Source organism: Belonocnema kinseyi, chromosome 8 (genome assembly GCF_010883055.1).
Source record: "Belonocnema kinseyi isolate 2016_QV_RU_SX_M_011 chromosome 8, B_treatae_v1, whole genome shotgun sequence".
NCBI classification, from domain to species: domain Eukaryota; kingdom Metazoa; phylum Arthropoda; class Insecta; order Hymenoptera; family Cynipidae; genus Belonocnema; species Belonocnema kinseyi.
Window position 1 is genome coordinate 107,209,223 of NC_046664.1, and position 11,322 is coordinate 107,220,544.

Sequence of the window (11,322 nt, forward strand, 5' to 3'; positions counted from 1 at the left end):
GATGTCACATCCTGAATGCAGCTCTGTGGCACGCCCAGGTATGTATAAGTCTCTCCGGCGCAAAGGTGTCGTATGGCGCTTCTATCAACGAGCTCAGGATCTTCAGGGATGCCATTGAGTTTTTCTCGCTTAAAATAAACATTGGCGCATTTGTCTAACCCAAATTCCATTCCAATTTCCTTAGTATATCGTTCGACAATCCCTAGAGCTAGCTGTAGTTGCTCTTGCTTTTAGCATATATCTTAAGATCGTCCATGTAAAATACATGAGTGATCTTGTACTTTCGATCTGAATGTTTGCCGCACAAGTACCCGTCGGAATGGAAACTTGCTAGAGATAGTGGCAATAATGTAATGCAAAAGAGGAGTGGGCTCATGGTGTTGCCCTGAAAGACACCTCTCTGAAAGGTGACCTTGTTAGTTGTCACGTGATTTTTTCCAGATGAGATAGTAAATCTGGTTTTCCAAAGCGGCATCAATCTCTCTATGCATCTAACTATTTGCGGATGAACCTGGTCACGCTGGTAGAATGCTGCATCTTTGTAGACACATCTATCGATGAGCAGGTTCTCCCGACATCCGGCTACGCCTTTCTTTGAGCCTCGTTGTTCATACATTTCTTGCCACATAGGTTCAATTGCCTGAACAATCCTATCATTTAGGATAGCTGTGGATATCTTATAAAGAGTTTTCAGACAAGTTATTGGCCTGTAATTCTTCGGGTCAGCTAAGTTGCCTATTTTCGGCAGGAGTATTGTGCGCCCTTCCACCGAATACTCCGGAATCGGCTCTCCAGAAGGTTTTGATACAATCTGGTCCCGGTGCGGAATAGTTCTTCATCCCCCTTAATACTTTTTTCACCTCCTCGGTAGTGATGGGTGATTCTTTATCAGGTGTTATGAGGGCAACACATAACTCCTTTAAGCCATTAATATTTTCTGAGTCTTCGTCTAGTCTATGCTGCACTTCGTAGACTTCTCTCCAAAATACTTCACCCTTCTCTGGTTTGGGTGAGATTTTGACAGTAACTGGAAGGTCTTGGAAAAGTCGAGGTGGGTCAGAGAGAAACTGTAAATTTTCTCTGACCCACCTTTCTCTCCGCTCTAGACTTCTCTTAGCGTCATATAGTATCCGTATTCTCTCAACAATATGCTACCTGATGGTCAGCAGCTTTGACTTGTTAAGTGTGTGATAACGAGTACGGAGTTCGCGCGCGAACTTTCGAACCTTGGCGGTAAAATTCCTGCCAGATGTGATGTAGTCAATCACACACTGAATGCGGGACGTGTACTGTCTTGCCCAGCCTATCTTTATGGCAAGTTGATGCATTCCTCTTTTGGTCTTATGATCAACCGTTGGTTTTGTTTTACGGTTCGCATCGGTCAAAGCTCTCGCTGCATTATACACACAATAATTGATAGCCCAGAAGTCGGATTCTCCGGAAAAATATCCACGAAGCTCTTCATCCATTTCAGCCAGATTTTTAGGCTTGAGGGAAACCTTGGTGTTAATGTTTCTCCAGGTCGTAAAGCATCGCTCTTCCTCTATTGGATGCCTGCCTGCGGTTGGTCTTAGTGTCGCCTTTCTTTCTCTGTTGCCGGCTTGTTCTAGCTGTGGTAGGTGTTTCTCGCACCACAGAGCATGCAGCCGTGCTATGTAACTCCGTGCAGGGGCCACACTCGCATCGTAGCACTCTAGCAAGTCGTGATTCAGTCACTCGGTCCACCCAAAAGTCGCGAGATCCCGCCGATCCATCGCATTGAATCCATTTTCATTGGCTCCCCCAGCTCTAAATTGGTCGGCATTGTTGGCCGACCCATTGTCGGGAGCCCTGCGCGTCATTGTCATTGTTTATCCCACGAGAAGATAGGGAAAGGGGTTCGTCCATCCTTGTAGAGCCCCGCATGCAAGGATATGGCTGCGTACTCTGAGAGGTCGCCCGGTACCCCAGAGACACCGTTCTAGACACATCACTCAGGTGACATTCAGCTTTCGGCACGGTTTTCACACCTCCGCTTGGGGGTTAATTCCTTCGGGACCACCCCCGGACAATTGTCCGCGACTGCCTATTTATTTTTGTAACCATATTCAGCAGAAACCCTTGGTACAGGGACCCTCTATCCGCAACCCGAGAACGCGGATATTATGTATATATTTTTTTCATGATTAGAACAAAAACTACGCATCCTATCCAAAAGTGATTTGTAACTAATTTTTAGATCTTTTGATGATGCACACTTTCCATTTTGTTTTTATGCTGAAAAAATTGGAATGTTCGAATTTTCCAGAAAATTTAAAAAGTTTATATTATACTCTTGTAAGTCATTCAAAAAGCAACATTTTTCTTGTCTTAACTTTTGTTCGTATCGTGCGTTATTTGACTTAAAATTTTCATTTTCGTTCGCTTTTTCGAATTTTGTAAGGGCTATAACAATGGTAAGTTTGTTTTTATTAAAAATGCAATCCAATCTCTCAATTCTTTCGAAAGTTATCGTGCTAAAAAACTAAAAATCTAGACACACAGGCAGACACACACACCTGGCAGACATATTAATTCGTAAAAACCAAATTTTCGGATACTGAAGGTCTCAAAACGTGGCGATTTAACAAAAACTGGGAGGGTCAAATTTTACACAAATCTAATACCTTCTCTAATGAGAATATAAAAATTTTAAAATCAGTTGAAAATATAAGCCACATATAAGTAAGTTTTTATAAATATTGATAAGTCGGAGTTTTAAATCAAATTGCGTGTTTAAGTTGAAGTACATCTAGTCTAATATAGAAGCAATATATTTTATTAGCTAATTACGTTTTTCTAAAATATGACACTCAATTGGAGCCAAATTAGTGCCCAAGAACTATTTCGGCAAAAATAGGCACTATTTCACACGAGGAATAAAATAAGTCTTTAAGAATATGAATGCTCGAAAGACTTCTTTTACGAAATGCTGTGGTGAAGTAAAATCAAGAAAATAGTTTTCGTTGTGCTATACTGGGAAGAAAGTTTCCTCACTCAGCAAAATGCAGGTTGTCGCAATTTACAGTCAAGGCAGGGAGTGTACTTTTTCCAACGAACGATGAATATTAGATGAAAGTGCAACGAATTCAGCCTCTTTAATTTATACAAGCAACTGATATAAGCATTGTAAATTACCACAAAATTATATCGAATTAGAATGCCATATTATTCATAAACATTTTTAAAAGAATAAATAATCACAGTGAATGTGCTTTTTCGAGAATAGAAGGACATCCTACAAGAGGAGAAGAAATTTCTTTCCTCTTGCATCTCTTGGCTCTTATCTTTCGCATAATGTACTTTTAATTAATACTAGCCATTTTATTCTTATTGGATCTGCTACTGTCTTAACAGCAGCTTAAGGTCAGGAAGATAATTATTATTGTTAAAGTGCACGTCTTAACGCTATCTTAAATATATTTCTAGGAAATGCTGCTAATTAAAAAGAAACTTCTTTTTCTTGTCTCATGGTAAGATTTTAACTTAAAATTCCAATTAAAATGTGACTAAAAATTGCACGTATTCATATTGTATAGAAAACGTACAAAGTAATAAACAAGGTTAAAAACTCGGTTAAAACATTGCTTTTGAGTATAAAATGTCATTGACTCTATAATATATTATTTTTAAGGCAACTTGTACTAAGAGGTATAAATTGTGTTTAAGCCATACGTATTATTTGACTCATAAATTTTCATTGTATACGTGTTTACTTGTAAACGTCATTTAGGACTTCCGGAAAACGTCAATGCCTATGCGCAATGAAACGGTTTATTGATTTCTAAACATTACATTTGTTCATAGATCAACCTTTATTAAATGTGAAAAATATTTTTTCATAGGTAGTATTTATAAACGACATTTCAATCGTTCTATCTATACGTTATACGTTTCGAAGAAATATAGAGTAAAGGTGCCAATTTTCGAGAAATTAGAACAACCTTAAACTCTGCCATCGTCTTTATTATGTACGATAGTTATTATAACCGTGAAACTCTTTCGCTTTACCTGATAATTGATCCAAATTTAATTTATGCATGCATTTTTATTAAAAAAATTAAAATGTAAGATAAAAACGGTGATAAAAAGAAAATGTTTTATAAACATCGCTTGTCGGGGCGCTACATACATTTTTATTTGAGGTATTGCGTGACTTGTCAACTTAAAAAAAATTTGAATAAATGAGAAATTTCCTTTTATTAGTTAGCATGATAGAATGAATTAAAAATTTCTTTGATCAGACTGGTTAATTATTCATGAATAGTTCGTGATCTCTACTCCATGATGGAGGTCACAAATGGTTCTCCATAATAGAATAAAGTTTAATTGAAGCCTTAGCAGAAATATCGTTGTATCAACAAACGTCTCTTTTCTTTATCTTTATTTAAACTGTGAGAATATATTGATATACTCTGTTAAATAACATAGATAACAGTTAAAAAAGAGAACCTAGGTAATTCGTTAATTATATTAGGTATATTAAATTTACCCTGTTAAAATTTTAAAATGTATAAAAATACCTTATTCTGGATATTAGAACTTTCGTATTCAAAGGGACAAATATTATTAACCCATTAACGACCAAAGCTATCAATTTTATAACATGAGTTTGACCGCAAAAGGTATGGCTATAACAAAACAATATATAGATCAAAAGTACTGTTTCTTATGTTTTTGGCTGAGCGAAATTCAAAAATTTTCATTCAAAATATTCGAATTTTGACGACGGGTTTGAATTTAGCTTATCCAAAAAAATAAGGAACAGTACTTTTGATCTATTTATCGTTTTATTATACCCATAAATTTTGCGGTCAAACTCATGTTATAAAATTGATAGCTTTGGTCGTTAATGGGTTAATAATTTACTTGGCAATCTCAGAGAATTCCTGAAATAATAAATTTAATTCTATATCATCATAATGCATTATGCATTTTTTTACCCTGGTGAATAGTAGATTAATAGACCCTGGATCATAGTAGACATAGTAGTACATTATAAAGTTAAGAAAAGACTTTGTAGTTAAGAATTTTTGATCATATTTATTCTAATTCTTATTGCAGTTTGCTATTCTTCATGAAAAACATTTGGCTATGCTTATAAGTCGCGCCTCTAACCTGCAACTTCGGAATTTGAAAAGTCCTTTATTAAATTTATAAAATATTCTCATGCAACTATTTGCGACAAAACAAATCGACATGAGAATATCAAACTTATGCATTATACATACATACTCATGAGATGCTTTATGGAATATTGAACATTTGTTTGTATTGCCGAGTTTCATTATTATTAACCAGCAATCGTTAACATAAAAATGCGTCACATGATAAAAGCACGAATGAGGACAAAAATCTTCTATTTTGTAAACAGAATAAGGTTTGGGGCACATTTTATTTTGTATTTGTTTGTTTTAATCTTAATGTGTTTTCGCTGGGCGATTTTTCTGCAACTCTGTTTCTGAAGTGCAGCAGCTCCCGAAGTAAGAATGCGAGAGGATGGGAGCAAAGTAATTAGAAGCTGATTCTGTATCGAGTGTAAAAGTGCTTCTGGAATTTTCTATAATGAGAGCCGAAAGTGCGTTATAAAGTGTTTTCAGTCATTTTTTCTATTAATTGGAGTGTCTCGAATGTAAGTCATCATATTTTCGTGCACTACTCTGAAAATGTATTCTTAAAAGATATGTATAGTTTTGTAGACCACTTCATAGTTAATTAAGTATGACTAAGAGATTTCTCAGTATCGGTAGACCTCTTCCAAATGAGACAAAAAATGGTATAGTCATAACACGTATACTTGAAAAACATTTAACTTTTGACATAGTCTGTTAAAGAAGCAAACGGATATAATAAAAATAAAATTTCGAAACTGTAGAAAAAGTTGTATTCACAACTTCTATATGTGCTCGAAAAGTTGATGACATAGATAATTCTTAAGAAAGAGAAATAAAAAGTATAAAAATACTTTGTTCTAAAATTTAGATTTACTCCTTTACATAAAAATATGTTACCGTATACTAAACGAAAAGAGTTAGGTTTTCGGTGTGAATATGTTTAAGTACAGGGGCATGCTCATGCGTAAATTTCTGTCATTTTAGGCGCAGAACGAAGCCCTAGGTGAAAAAATGAGGTAGTGGGGCACTTTTGAAATTAGAACTTTTAAAAACCGCCTTTTGGACAGAAGTATAATGGAACCAGATGCTAAAGTGTGATTTCTCGAAAAAAAGTAAAAATTTTAACATTGACTCTCAAAAATAGTTATACCTTATAAAATAAATGTAAGAATGTGCTCCCTTTTAATTTGTATGTCACATATCATATCTGTTGTACAAAGGTATAACCTAGAAAGTGCCATTTTCCGTAAAGGTTTTTTCCAGCAATTCCTAAAGAATGAAACATTAGAGGCTACCTTAACTCCATTTAAATCTAAAGGACCTACTTTGAATCTTTAGAGGCTAAAGTCTTTACATTTAAGAACCTACTTTGACGCTGAAATACCTGTCTGAATCTACTTTGAATCATTAGAGTCTACATTTTTTTAATCAAGACCCTTAACTCTAAAAGAGACCGATCATGTATCTCGAGTTTGGGAATAAAAAGCCAAATAGAAAATTCGAAACTTTGAATATTTGACTTTTCTTGAAATTGTGTTTTGTTATGCTGATACTAAGAAATCCGGAAACATATTTAGCTCGCTGTGTCCTTTGTATCAGTTTCGTAGTAGCTCTAAAAGAAGCCGGTCATGTGTCCCGAGTTTGGGGAGGGAGCAAGGTGGAGGATTCTACAGTTTGAATATTTGTTGTTTCTGGGGGTTGTGTTTCATTGTGCAGATACTGGGAAGTCCGGAAGCGTACTTAGGGATAGGTAGTTCATATCAATTTATTATAATTTTGCGATGAAGGGGAAATTTTGAACCTAAAAGCTACAAATAACGCTTGGATTTTGATCCAGGGAAGGGGGGCTCTCTTTTAATTATAAATTCAAGGATTTAGGAAATGGAAATTCTCCTTCATGGCATTATTAAGGTTTTGGAATGTGGCGTCATTGTAAACCAACTTTCAACAAATTTAGCTTTCTGTGTTCTTTGTATCAGTTTCATAATAAATCTAAAAGAGGCCGGTCATATGTCCCATATAATACAACGCTGCTGAAGGCTGGTGACCTTCTCAGCATAAAAACAAAAACATAAGCCTAAGACGAATCTCTCGGTTTCAGTTCTGCACCCACCCTCTCTAAAACCTCCCTTATTAACTGAGGTTTGGTGGGACAAATGACATAATTACAATCTCCACCATATGACGAATTTCGACTTAACTTTTATATGATTTCTAATCAGAAAGTAAACTTATTGCATAAAGGTGGTAGTTAAGCGTATAATGAAAACAATGAATAATACAAACTATAAAAAAGCCTAGGAAAGGACTGGAACATTAATTGACAAAAATCATACACACGGCAAATCTGAAGGTCATGTTTCATTCGACGAATAGAGACTGGGTATTTGGAATGCTAGGGCGGTAAATGATCTCAAGGTAAAAGAATTGCGAGAAACTATGGGCGTGAGGAAACTAAATATTTTATGTGTGTCTGAAACAAAGAAGAAGGGATGCGAAAGTAGAGACATATAAAACGGCGTGTTGAAAGGCGGATTTAAAATATGGTCAGGAGTAGATAGTGAATCACATGGTAGGTAAGGAGCAGGTCTGATTTTGAATGAAAGAGCGAAGTAGCATCTCGGAGATCATGATTTCGTATCTCAAAGTCTGCTGTCGGCTAAAAGAAAAGTAGGGATCAGAAGATTATTTATCATAGCATGCTAGACGCCAGTTGATAGTGATCCCAGATAAGAAAGAGACGCCTTCTCGAACACTTTAAATGACACAATAAATATTTGCGTACATGGAGAAAGAATAATTCTGCTAGGAGACATAAACGGATGAGTAGGCATCCAAAATCAGGATACAGAAAGAGTACTAGGTCATTTTGGGGATCCAAGAATAAACCATAACGGAGTTAAATTAGTTGGTCTATGCTAAGAAAGGGATCTGTTTATTACAAATACTTGGCTTAGGCATGAAATGATCCACATGATCCACGAAAATTAACTTAGGTCGGGGATGGAGAAAAAAGAGAACAAAGAAAACAAAACAAACGCGAATAAAAATTTAGAACCTATAGAAAGCGGATGATCGAATAGATTTCCAAAATAAGATAATTGAGAGCATAGATAAGGCAATCTGGGAGGCGCTTATAAACAACAAAGATATAGAGGGCGCACGGACTAAGTTCCGAGATGTCATTGTTAGTTGTGGGATCGAAGTGTGTGGCACCGCGGTTTTAGGAAGAATGTCTGGTGATGCGTGGTGGAATAATGAAATTCGGGCTGCACAAAATGCAAAGAAAAAAGCGTACAGGAATGCTTTGAACATCGCAGGTCTTAGCGACGAGGAAAGAAAGAAACGTATAAATACTCAAACGATTAATTAAGGAGAGTAAAGCTAAAACTAGAACAGAAGAAGAGAAGAACGTACAAAACTACTTTGAAGGAAGCAAGAAAGTGCTTTATAAAAAAATGAAGGGAAATAAAAATATAGAATTTGTCAAAATAAGAAATAGTACAGGTGAAATACTATATGATGCACACCGAACACTATACTCTGTTCCCTGAGTGAAGATCCTCTAGAACAACCAATTTTGGTTTTCTTCGCGCAGCCCACTCTTCAATTTGTCAAGAAGAAGGGATTTGTTCCGATGTTTCAGCCAATATGAGTGAACCTCTTTAAATTAATCAGAAACTCTTTTCTTTGATTAATTTACGACACTGGTTTTATGTTTTCTGCTACTTGTCTGTTTGCTTACCAAACTCAGTATGGATAAGGTTACCCCAGCAGGGTCTTTGGTCCACAGCAGGTCAAAGTAAGGAAATGTACAGAATTTAAATTTTGCAATTAGCGATTTGAAAATAGCATAATCCGCATTTACGAATTTTTCCGATTCCAATGATACATTGCTTGCCTAGGAAAGTTGAAAATTTGAAGAAGTTGAATCGCAGAAACTTTAGCTGAATATTCAATTTGATATTGCTTACTTCCCCAATTTTCAAAGTTTATAGACAAATTACATATCGTTGGGATCGGAATAATTCGAAGATTCTGAATATATTACTTTTAAGTCAGCGATTGCAGAATTATTAATTATTAATTTTTAACTTTTTAATTACAAAAAAGAGCGACCAAGTTAAAACTCAAGTAGCTACCGTACACCCCTGTAACTCGAGCCCTACGCGCAGTGAGGTCCTTTTCTTTTATAGCGAACGTCTCGTAAAAGTCATTCAAACTATTTTAGTAAGATACTCAACGAAAGTAATAAATATTACATTGGGACCAAGGGTCCAATGAGAAGAGAACTTAATAAACTACGTGTGAAAAAAACGGGTAAGGATACTTACTCTTCCATCCAGAAACGCCAACCCATATGCGCGCCAAGAGGATCTTCTCTCAGGGGACAGAGTATAGACGTTTTGCGAGACTATTTTAGGGGACTTTTCGGAGATAAAACTATAGTACATCTAAACTGCGATGTATAATACGATGCGTTAGAAAAATGAATTAATAAGCTCTGTGCGACTGAGGTTAGGGATATGATTAAGAACTTGAAAAACGGTAAGGCTGCCGGGGTAGAGAGTATTAACGCTGAAACGCCTAAACACGGTGGCGAGTACATACCACATAGACTATGCGAATTGATAAATTTATGTTTCGAGATGGGTGACGTCCCAGGCGATTGGAAAAAAACAATTATCCCACCAATATACAAAAGAAAGGCAGATAAAAGCGACTGCAATAATTACGGAGGTATTAGCTTATTAATTACGGCGAATAAAATATAATCCAAAATACTTATTCGTAGGGTAATGAAAATAACAGAAGAAAAGATTTGGGAAGTCCAAAGTGGGTTGTCGCCAGGAAGTTAATGTACGGATCAAATGTTTAGCTCAAGGCATGAGAAATTGAGTGACTGTTTCAATAATATTCAGGGAGTTAGACAAGGATGCGTTATGTCGACATGGTTATTTATATTGTTCATGGACAAGTATTTAAGAATTGCTCTATTCGACGAAGAAGGTGTGGATCTCAAAACAATAAGGGTACGTGGGTTAGCGTTTGCAGATGATAAGGTTGTTATGGAAGAGTCAAGACTTGCTCAGCAAGCTGGGTCGGAGCAGTGTTGCGGAACGAACGTGTCATTTAAATAAATAACACGAGCATTCTGGATCAACCTAAAAATTGTATAACTTTTCCTTACATTACTCCTTTCACCATCGAGTGAGTCACGCCTTCCCCGAAAGAGAAATAGCTTAATGGTGTAATAATAATAAAGAAGACCCTACTTTGACGCTGTTTAACTTCCCCTTCAATACTGACCCTGCTTTAAATCTTTTTGCCTACAACGTTTGAACTTCATGAAAATAAAGTAAAAATGATTTGTTACTTAAGTTAATTTAACTCATTGGTCTTCTTAAGTCATTTTAAATATTTTTATCAATAATGAATGAAAGTGTGTGTATTCCACAGTCATGTAGGTGATTGAGAATCACTACAAACTATAAGAATAAAATATTTCCTAACGCTAACAACAAATATTATAAATTAAATAAAAATTTTGAAATATATATTTAATAATTATAATTCAATTTCCTGATTTTTATTAAATTTTTATTAGAGTATTGCGATTAATTTATTAAAAACATGATTTTGTAGAGACAATAATTTTTTTCTAAGGCATAGTACCACTTTTTCAATAGTTTGGTCATTTTTGTTACTAAACAATAACAATTGTGAGTTTCTAAAACATTTTCTTAGAATGATATTACTATTTACGTGTCGACCACTTGATTTAGGAGAAAAAAATTTTTTTGTTCGTCAGAAAACATTTACTGCTTTAATTTTTGTATCATATGTGTTGAAGAATATGAAGAGTCAAATGTATAAAAAATAATTGACTACTTATCTCGAACTTTGAGACAAGACGATTGGTTAGAAAATCAGTGCTGTTATTGTTAATATAACCTTATTTCCTTATGAATATTAGGTTGAATCTTGAATGAAATATTTGTATTTTTTAGACTAACTGGATTAATTATGATGCTGAACGACTTTTTTTAAATCTTTGCTTAACAAAGAGATAAAAATATATTGTTATTGAATTTGACAATTTTGACATTGTATTCGTTTATGTAATAAATAACACAGAATAAAATTTAAATATGTAGCCTCAAGTTCTTTTGAAGCGTTTATAACCAGC